This window comes from Hordeum vulgare, chromosome 1H (assembly GCF_904849725.1).
Source record: "Hordeum vulgare subsp. vulgare chromosome 1H, MorexV3_pseudomolecules_assembly, whole genome shotgun sequence".
In the NCBI taxonomy this organism is placed as follows: Eukaryota; Viridiplantae; Streptophyta; class Magnoliopsida; order Poales; family Poaceae; genus Hordeum; species Hordeum vulgare.
Window position 1 is genome coordinate 200,057,396 of NC_058518.1, and position 9,431 is coordinate 200,066,826.

Below are 9,431 nucleotides of genomic sequence, written 5' to 3' on the forward strand. Positions count from 1 at the left end.
TGCTTCCCCTTCTCAGTCTCTTTCGCACTGTTTGTTCACTCTGATCTGAGCCCTCATCCCTCGATGTCGGTAGATGTTTCTTCTTCGACGAGCTCGACTCATATATATCTTCCGACGGATTGCGCTCTCTTTTCCGAGAGATTCTTTCCAAACTTGTCAAGTAGATGACTGGTTGGATAGCGTGTACTACTTTATTCGCGGTACTAACCTCCCCTCAAGTCCGAGGAAGAGAGAAAGGATACCATATTACAAGTAGGTGGTTGCTTAGAGCTTATGGCTAAGAATGCCACCCCCCTTACACACACTCGGATGAAATCATCCTACGTAAGAAGACAAAAGGGATAAGAAGAAAGCTTCGGGACTAATGGAGCAGCTTGATCGCTAGCTTCAACCTCCCTATTTCTACTTACGTTACTATGGATCAAGCATTATTACAGGAATCTCGGGCGAACCAGAAGGGACATGGTTCGAGCTTCAGTTAAGTGACTCATAAGAGGATCAATGGGACTTCCCTTCTCTCTCTGTATGGATACAAAGATGGACATATTAACAGCTTAACGTATCTCACGACTATCTTGGCTCATACTACCAACTCCAATAATCCCTTTGGTTGAGGCATCAAAGGGAGTGCATTCCTTTTCAATCGATTTCAAGTAGATACCAAACTTGAACTACGTCTTTAACTGATTGTATTAGAAGCTGCCCTATCAAGAACCACCCTGTAGAAGCATCTCAACCACCTCACTCGAATAATCATATAAAAAGAGAAAACATAGTCCATCTATAAGAAGAGGTGTCTACTCCTCAATTCTCTCGCTAAGACATTGGTTTCAAAGTGCATTTCAGATCGATAAGCTCAGAGTTGGGTTGTTTCTTGTATCTGATGGAGCATGAGGTTGGTTCAGCCCTCAAGTGGTGTAATAGCGGCTTTCGTACCAACAATCTTTTCCTTTCGCCAGAGGGCAATAATTGATTTCTAGTTTTTTATATGAGCTACACATGACCTTGATTTATCTATCAAGATGGGAGAGATTAAGGGAAACATTGCTTTTCATATTCTATTATAGGTCATCGCTCGGAGTAAGGAATCTAGTTAGTTAGATGCTTAACCCAATCCACCTACCAGTGCGTGCATTTTCTTCTTTGTTTGGTTTTCGGGACCCCACGTACTAGTGATGGTGGAAAAAAGTGAAGTGAGGCTACTGTAGTCACAACCCTCTCAGCAACTCTATCAATCGATGATTAGCATCGCAAGAGTCATGTTTTGGCTGCCCTTCATAACGTCCCGCTGCCCGATACAACAACGATTCTACGTATGATCTATATCATCATCTCTATTCCCTTTATCAATTTGCCTATCCTACCTAGGTCTATGAATTTCTCTATCAATTCCATTACCTTATCCTTACCCATGAGGTTCCTATATTTGATCTTAAATTGAGCTAGGAGTAGTTCCCGGGCATACTCAAAAAAGGGTTATTATACACCCAAACCCCATCCCTTGGAAAAAATAAGGTAGCACCGAAGGAAGGAAAGAGCGATATGGTGGTTTTTGTTGTTCCCGCGAAGCGAAGATCATTTTCTTGGCGAATGAATTGGATCAACCTGTTTTTGGCTCGGGCCAAATACTTTTCTCACTGGTAGAGCTTTCTAAAAAAGCGATGCGAGAGTGTATTCTCTTATCTAAGCTTCCTCCCTTTGCTCCCCCCATCGTAGATGGTTCACCCACACACGGTGCCATGAAATGATTGAGAATTAGGACGGGGTCGAAATGCATTTTATTCTTAGTATTAAAAATATATTGCATTGCCGAATAATTCAAGGAGGGGCGCACAGCGGGGAGGGTCCTTTTTAGTAGATGACTCGTCGGGCCATCAGAGCGGGACTTCTTTGGTAAAAATAACTTGATTCTATTCCTTTTTAGTAAGGAGGCGACATTTCCCATAAGGAAAGGTACATCATTTACAACCCCGACGTACTGAGGCCGCTTGAAGGCCCCGCTCACCCGAAGTGATTTATCAAAATTCTTCTTTCTTGATGGTGATTGGTCATGGTATCCGTAACGTTGCATCTTTTTCGGCCAAATTCGGATTTCGTTTTGCTTCTCCCGGTCGATCGACTCGACTCTTTTCCCTGCCCCCGGCCTCTCATTTCCTTCCGTTCTTTGTGTGTGCCCTCGCTTGAATGAAGACACCCGATCGTCCCAAATTTCCCAAATGTCGGCCACCAGCCCTTTTCTTGTAGTACGGGTCTTGATTTCTTGTCTTGTTTTTGTTTTAGTCGTGGTGATCGCCCGGGAAGAAAGAAATGAATGAATGTCCTTTTGGGAAAATGTAGAATAATACACCTACCGAGACGAAAGCCAAAGGCGAGTTTCATAGGTGGACGTATCGAACTAAAATAAGATATAAGTTTGACATCTTGATACAATGATTTACCATAATAATAAATAGAGTCAATGGTGATAGAGCCGTGGGAAGAGCTGCTTCTTTTTTGGGGCGGGGGCTTCCATTCACCAGCACAGACTACATACACGTGCTCTCTGAACCGTGCTAGATAGTCACCCATCACACGGCTGTCAAACCCAACCTGTGGTGGATCCCGGGGGACAAAGAAAAGTCAAAGCGCTTGATCGTTTGCCCCATACTTTGAGATGTTCCTCCCCACCGATCAAGCAGCAACACAACTCGTGATAGGCTTAGCTTAAGCCGCTAACGTTCGGTTCAGATAAGTAAAGTCCCTTCGGTCGGTTCGCTCAAGTGGTCTTCCCTTATTTTCCCTAACGTTCAGAGTTGTTCTGGTTTGAGAAAGGAGCACTACCAAGTCCACTAGGGGCGCCCTTAATGAATAAGAAATGGACAACTGAGGTCAGGCTTGCATGAAAAATAAGATAATAACTTAGATGTACACACCTGAGGTTGGTAAGAACTGAGGGACAATGCCCCCCTCAATGGGCCTAACAGCAAACGCAACTTCTACTTAATCGTAGGTTAGCTTTCATGCAAGGCCCCGCTGCTGGAACATGCAGTTTTCATTTTAAAGTAAACACGCCGCCCCCTTTCTTTGCCCGCCCGCCGCCTAGCTCGTTATTATTTGATATCTGGATAGAGTCTTGCTTCGGGGCGGGGGAAGCATGTATTCGATAGATCTATCAAATCCATGTTGCAAGCAGCAAGCGTAGGCTAAAAAGGCAATAGTCTAACGTTGGGGTAGGGCACGCCAAAACAATTCGGGGCTACGGAGGGGTTAGTACAAAAGTACTATATCCTTTCCACTTACTTTCATTGGCTAGCTGCCTTTTATAGCGCGCGTACTCTGATCCTCTTCTACGAATCTACAACTCTCTTTACTGAGCAAGACTTCAACTATATCCCTAAAAGTGGATTTGGATTCCCATTTTTTCTTTGAATGACAGCTTCAACTAGGCTCCACCTTAGAGAGGGTTTTCTGTTTGAATCAAGATAGGGTGAGGGGCGCGTCGGAACGGTAGCTGCTTAGTGGCGAGAGTCCAATCTATTTGTATTGTGCTTGCTTTTGTATCTTTAAATAAAAAATAAAGAAAGGGGTCGATTTAGGCTCCTTCCCTTCCACTGCATAGCTGCGCTATCACGTACTACGAGCCCTCTGTCCCACGCATCTAACCAGCTCGCGTGGTTCACCGGTTCCACCAAAAACTCTCATTTTTTGAAGCGGAGCATAGAGTGGCGTCGAGCGAGAAAGGTCTCTTTTTTGGTTTATTCACTGATCTGAAATGAAACTTAGCACTTGTTTTTTATTGATTCCTGGGGCTAGGCGTTTGCAGAATCAGTCTATCTGAACCGCAGACGCACTTTTCAGATCAGTGACGGCCTCTCCAGTAGAGCTGGGCGTCGGGGCCCTGGATGCGCTAGTGATTGGCACATTAGGGGAGTACTTTCCCGGGTTTCTCGGCCTGGTATCCTTATCCTCTCCTTTATGATATCTACATTCAACTGTGCCCCGGAGACACGGACGAAGCACCCTCGCGCCGTGTGCGTCTTTCACGACATGCTCTAGTCCCGAGTTTCTTTCTGTGGTCTTCTAGCGTTAGAAAAAGTCGTGTCCGTCCCGGACATGTGCAACGTCCTCTCACGCCTTTTTTGGGGGGACAAACGAAAATTAGGAAAAGACGGACCGAACCCATTCGGTGACTTTTGCGGTCACCCTCACCGAACCGACTTGGATCTTAACTACGATTCAGATCAAGTCTTACCGAAATTGGATTTCCTTTTCGTGCCATATGTCTCTTAGACTTTACATTTTCCCCTTTCGGCCTTTCCTCTATTTGTTCAATAGGGACTTAGTTTTCTACTAATTCTAAACCCATTCTCGTCCACAATTTTCTTGTCGACACGAAGGGGCCAGCAGCCCCCAAACCAAAGTTCGAGATCAGAACTCATACCGCAGTTGTGGTTTGAAGGCCGCATGCAAGTTCTTCAATATTTAGAGAGTATGTGTTAGTACGAGATCGCAGTATCAACTTATTTACTCTTTCTCGATGATTAGGACAAAATTGTATCCCTTAGGAACCGTACATGCTCCATTGTTTGAATGCCGTATCTAATATTGTTACAGTACGAAATACTTGAAGGCCACATGCAATTGACTCACCTACCTTCCATGCTCCCACCCTTTTGTAGAAAAAGCCTCTGCCTCTAGGGAAATGCTCAAATCAACTCCAATTTGGATGGAGCTTCTCGATGGGTTAGAGCGTTTGCGAACCAAAAAGGGGAAAACCCATCCTCCAAAGTAGTGAAGTGAGCCAGTACAATAAGACAATAGGTCTCATGGGTCAAACCTGCTATCAGGCAGTGAGTGGGAATCAATCCTGAAAGAGAGAAGGTCTAGTTCTCTCAGAAAATATTTGATTCGCCGGAAAATTGTCTTTATGAGACCAATCCAAGTTCAGAAGCCTTCCATCAAAAGTTAGTGGTCTAGGCCGCTTTCCTTGACTTTGTGTTGGATCTCATTCTTCTTCACGGCACAAAAAGAGGGTAGACTTCATCCGAGACACATGGGTTCTTTTGCTTCCTTCAAAGAACTCGTCTTTGAGCCTCTAAAAAGAAGGGCATAGTATCCCAGCCACCTAGACCACCTAAAAGGAAAGAATTGGTCTTTAGCTTTGAGTGATCCAATCATTGATGAATGGGTTCAGTAAGGTAGAAGGAAAGGGCCCTTCCCGACCTAGGAAATTCACAGCAGGAAAGACTAGCGCCGATCAGCGAAATCGAACCCTTCAGTACATCGCATTCAGCTCTCCCTCAAAATCCCATTTGTTTTATTGAGGAATCACTCTTGATCCTCTAAAGGTTCTTCTCCGTCTATAACTCAAAGTCTATCTATCTCTCGTGGAAGCGCTTTAGAGTGCCTAGAAGATCCAACAAACGGGGGTGCCAACGCTGTCCCAAGACCAGATCACGGTAGGTAGCTGCTTTAAAGAGGTTGGGAGATACACTGGGGAACAATCTTCTTCTTGTTTTCTCCGACCTAGAGCACTCTTTTCTCAATCGTACGAAGAAACTCCATGAAAAACCCAGCTATCACTCCTATGAGACGGCTAACTCCCAACTCCCGATACATTCTTTAGAGTCGACGAAAGGACTCGTTGGTTTGGACTTAGTTTCTTTGTTCATGTGTTTCTGTTTTGCTCTCCCCCTTTTTTCACTTAGTTTAGTTGGAATGGAAAGATAACTTCCTATAGTTTTTATTTTTTTGTTGCCTGGTTCGGTCTCTCCGAGTGGAAGAAGTGGGTCCTTCTTCTTTTTCCTGACTGATGAAGGTAAAAACTGAAGATCGAATCGAGCGGAGTGTGGATTCCTATGTTCGTACCAACTCAAATGATTGATGAATTAGATCTTGAGTATGGTCACTTCGCTACTTAGCAAGGGTAAAAGATTGAGAAAGAGACTGACATCACAAAGGATGGGAAGGACCCAATCGTCTGCCTCTTTCTTGGTCCACCCGCCTTGGTGGGTACTTTATAGCTAACAACACGAGATAGGCAGATATGTGACATAGAAAAATAGCTTTCATTGACAACAAGACTCTCTTCCTGATTGGGATTGGTCTATGCAGGATATCCTTCCCTATGAGACTCTTGCTTCCCTTTCAAAGAGGCAGACCCCTACTTCAATTGTCATCTGACGACTCTTCCCCAGCTCTGGACTCAGACCTCTCACAACCAAAAAAAGAAAAAAGAAAATCAAATGTATCCGAATATAACCAATCTATCGCCTTTGATGATTCATTGACAGCCTCCTCAACCCAAGCTTCCATCTCCTGCTCCAGACATTAGCGCTTGCCCGCGCGAGTCCATGAAAGGTGGATGAAGGTGAGTTTGACTACGAGCTCGAGGATGCTGGGAACGATCTCTTTTCAGGGAATCATTCCCGTCAAGAGGCCCTCTTCCTCCCTTTTTCTGAATCTGGGAGAGAGGAAAAAGAGAAGTCCAGAGAGACCTCGACTCTTTCAGGGAAAGGAGGGAGATCGAATGCGAGATGGAGTCCGTGCCGAATGGAATGGACATCCTTGGGGACAGTTGTGTAAGACTTAATTTACCATAATATTGGATGGAAAAACTACTACAAAGATCACAAGAAACCAAGCTCAAAGTGAATGGAGAGAGAACCCCTATGCCTTGGAAGGATGTGAAGCTGTTCGAACACTCATAGACAAGTGAACTCCAATCCAGGATCCCTCGAAAAGTAAAGTGAACTAGCCAGGTAGAACAGTCAGGTTAGGAAAAGAGTCTTTCATGTCAAGGGGAACATAGACAGACAAGGTTAGTTAGTTTTCCTCAATTCTCACAGAAAAGACTTGTTGCTGGAACCGCGAGCACTGGCGATTGCTTTCTTTCTGACCTTCAGCCGAGAAATTCCATACCTTCCACCGACTTCTTTTGTGTGTGGCCAGAACATGATGCTTTCCAATGCCGAGTACTTTTCTTAACAATGTATGAAGCCCGTAAAACCAAAATCGATCCAAATCCACAATCTTGTCGATCGAGGACAAAGGGTATGTATTATTATGGTGTCAGCCTTCTTTCTTTTTGCCCTTAGATTATCATAAGCAAGGAATGGTGCGTGCTAGCCTTCAGACTATACTTTATTGTAGGGAAAGGGAAAAATGGAGAATATCTTTAAGAACCCTAGAAAGAATTTCACTTGGAGCAACAGGGGTCAGGTCACACTATATCAATATCATAATTCTCTTTTTTAATTGATATTGATTAGCCGTAAATCAATTTGATTTTGTTATGCCATTAAGGAAACACTATTTGGGATACAATACCCATTTTAGAACCGTTCACTACTAACAAATAGAAAATATCAAAATAACAAATAATAGCAAATAATATAGTTAATGGTTCCAATTTTTCGTAAATTTGGCAGTTTGTGACTGGAAATCCTTTCTCTTTTCAATAGAAACAGAAGTTATTTAAGCAATGCATGCTTTGAGATACAATCAATCAAAGAGTATAAAACCGGGTCCAATAAAAAACAGGAATGAATTTGTTTTACGGGATAGGAAAGGGATAAGTACAAAGGGATTCAACGATCTAAAAAACTAAAAAAGGGTTTAGTAATCCCATCCTATGAATATTAATTAGTAAAATAATGTGGATGAATAAGATTTTGCTCGATTTTGGATCGAATTTGGCGGCATGGCCAGGCGGTAAGCCAGGGGACTGCAAATCCTTTATCCCCAATTCATATCTGGGTGTCGCCTGAACAAATAAATACTTAGGATTTCTTATTGTACTGATTGAACTCGACAAATTCTTGCCCTGCATAAGCAAAGGAAAACAACTAGGCCTGTCGATACTGGATTTTACCATAGTTTTAGTTCTAAAAAGACTGTCAATTTCTTCTTAAAAATGGGGCTCTCGCAGGGTTCTGGGTAGTGGCCCAAACCGATACCAATACCAATAGGGATGAGGGGTATATCCTTCTTAATTTCATAATTGATTCTATTCCGCAATTCATTACTACGAAAGTAAGAGGTCGGAAATCTTGGTATCCAAAGGTCCCTAAAGGACATTCCTTTTTTGCTCCTAGGATTGAAGAAGAGATTATACGAAAGACTATAAAGACTTCCTAATTATCTGACACTACCTACACTAAAGTAAGGTCTACTGACTATGTCTGGAATTAGATTGGATAGGCTAATGGGAAACTTAGGAGTTGTGGCAAGAAGAGACTTTCTTTCCATACTTATGAGAGACTCCGAGTACTCAAACATTCAATCAGGATGGTCGGCTAGCTCTTATCTTTTAGAATAACTTAGTCAAAAAAAGTCAAAGTAATAAATAAAATGAATCTCCTAACTCGGTAGCCCATGATGTTCCAATGGTTAGTTTTGGATTTTTTCAGGCAAGAAAGCAAAAAGAAGGGAGGATTCTCTATTACCAACATCACCCATTGTCATGTTCTCATTGGTCATTCATCTTTCCCGATCTAGTGCAATTGTTCTTCAAGGTGCCGGAGGATTTGAAGCATACCTACTACCCCTCCCCTGAGCTTAGTTCAGAGTTGCCTCAGCGCGCTCGAGTAATAACTGGGAAAATCAAGGCTGGACAGGTCTTCAAGCCAACTTCAGGAAGAAAAACCAAGTGAAAGAAGAAGTGCTAAAGTGCACAGCCACCGTATTGCGGAGAACATCGTATATCTCTCAAGGAAAGATCCGGAATAGAAGAAAGGACCTGGGACAGAAGAAAGAACCGAACCCTATAGTTGTACAGAATTCTGTTTATCCGCTTTTCATTTCGACCACTCGCTCCTATGTATGAAGAATGGCTCTTCCTTGTCTTCATCTTTTCCAATCGACTACCTTTAGGCAGATCCACACACGGATATCGAGTCAGTCTAGTGGCTCATGCTGCTTAATAGTGGAGGCGGGTAACAACTGCTCTTTCTTCTCGATCGAGTAGCCATCGCATCAATTGGTAAGCTTCCCACGCCAAAGCTAGTCTTCCTTGCTTTACTAACAAACAATAAGACCCATAGCATGTGCACCAGGATGGTCTTGCTTTCCCTATCTATTCTCACAGAACTAGACTTCTCATACCTGGCTACTGGAGAGCCCTATGATTTATTTTCTTCGTCATAAATAATTTTCGTTGACTCAAGCATAGCATCTTACCCCAAGACATTAAGCTAATATCTCCCTTTCCATTAATTCAACAAGGCTTCCGAGCAAGAAAGGCATGTTACGAACCTAAGATCACCTACCCACCTATTAACTTTATGAATTCTGAGCTTTGGACGTTAAGGAATGAATGGAAAGAATAGATGACGTACTCTCTCTAATCGGTGCAGCCTGCTGAGTGCCCTTACTCTTGGTCATAGGAGTAGGAGAGTCAGACTGGAACTACGGCTATGAGAAAGTTCGCTATGGAAGGAAAGAATTTAACT

The 9,431-nt window shown here is 43.2% G+C and overlaps 1 pseudogene; it reads right to left on the minus strand.

Moving 5' to 3' along the window:
• Positions 1-1,275: 1,275 nt before the first annotated feature.
• Positions 1,276-2,568, minus strand: LOC123397958 (annotated as a pseudogene).
• Between the last annotated feature and the right edge of the window lie 6,863 nt (positions 2,569-9,431).